Source organism: Tupaia chinensis, unplaced genomic scaffold, assembly GCF_000334495.1.
Source record: "Tupaia chinensis unplaced genomic scaffold, TupChi_1.0 Scaffold000612_1, whole genome shotgun sequence".
NCBI classification, from domain to species: Eukaryota; Metazoa; Chordata; class Mammalia; order Scandentia; family Tupaiidae; genus Tupaia; species Tupaia belangeri.
Genome location: NW_006160131.1, coordinates 1,834,519 through 1,835,539, shown reverse-complemented (window position 1 = coordinate 1,835,539; position 1,021 = coordinate 1,834,519). Strand labels below are relative to the sequence as shown.

At 52.5% G+C, this 1,021-nt stretch overlaps 1 pseudogene; it reads right to left on the bottom strand.

Annotated features, from left to right (window-relative positions):
• LOC102486097 (COP9 signalosome complex subunit 4 pseudogene) overlaps window positions 1-594 on the bottom strand; it is a 1,377-nt pseudogene extending 783 nt beyond the window's left edge.
• Window positions 595-1,021: the final 427 nt, after the last annotated feature.

The following is a 1,021-nucleotide window of genomic DNA, read 5'->3' as shown; positions in this document are numbered from 1 at the left end:
GTACTTAGGCCGTGCCGGTGGCTGGTGCACACGGCAGACCTAGGCCGTACCGTGGCTGGTGCGCACGGCAGACCTAGGCCATACGTGTGACTGTTCATTGGTTGATTCGTTCTGAAGCAACGATGCTCACTTTATGAAAAGCTCTGCTGGACGGGCTCATCCTCCTCCAGACAGAACCAGCAATCTCAGGGAAGTCTCGGCCTATAACCTCCCCTGTACCGTCTCTGCCCTGTTCCCCACCAACTTGGGCTGCATTTCTCCAGTCTTCTTCTTTCTCATGAGCAGATGCCTTTCAGAAGCAGTCTGCTCCTCCAGTGAAGTGACTCCAGGCTGGCTCTTCCCCAAGGTGAAATGACAGCGTTCTTCATGCTGTCAGGCAGGTTAGGGAGACGTGTGCACAAACCAGTCCGCAGGTCGCGAGGCTGACTCTCCCATTTTCCACTGCTTCCACAAAAGCTTTCACGGCCCGAGCTGCTCTGCACCAGAGAGCTGAATGCCTTCCCCCAGGACCCGAGGTTGCTTGCCCACCAGATCTTTATGAGAACTGCTCTAACTCACCAACAGGGCCAAACCCTAACAGACGGCTGCCGCCATCTTTCTCTGCCGGGGTCCGGCCTCGGCAGTGGAGGGTGGCTCATACACAGGAAGGCGACACAGATGTTCAGAAACAAAAAATTAGACTGAGACCTCATTGCTCCTTAGCATGTTCTCAGTCGGCCACAGCCAGAGCCAGCTCCAGGCTGCCGCGCCGTGGCTATTAAGACATGCGTATTTATTGAGGGAGGTTTAGGAAGTAAGGAGGGTGAGGGGCAGTAAAAGTTTACTCTGAGGAGCAGGGTATACAAAGCATGGAGGCAATAACTATAAAACATGCTGTTTGTCTTGTCAGATCAGGTAAAATCAATCACAGTTCTCAGGATGAGGAAGTCCATTTGTCTGTTGTATCTTCTTCTTAGATCTTGATTACTGGGAAGGGTCTTTTGAAGAGGGGGCTTGCAGGATGTTTGATAACTTCAGTCCC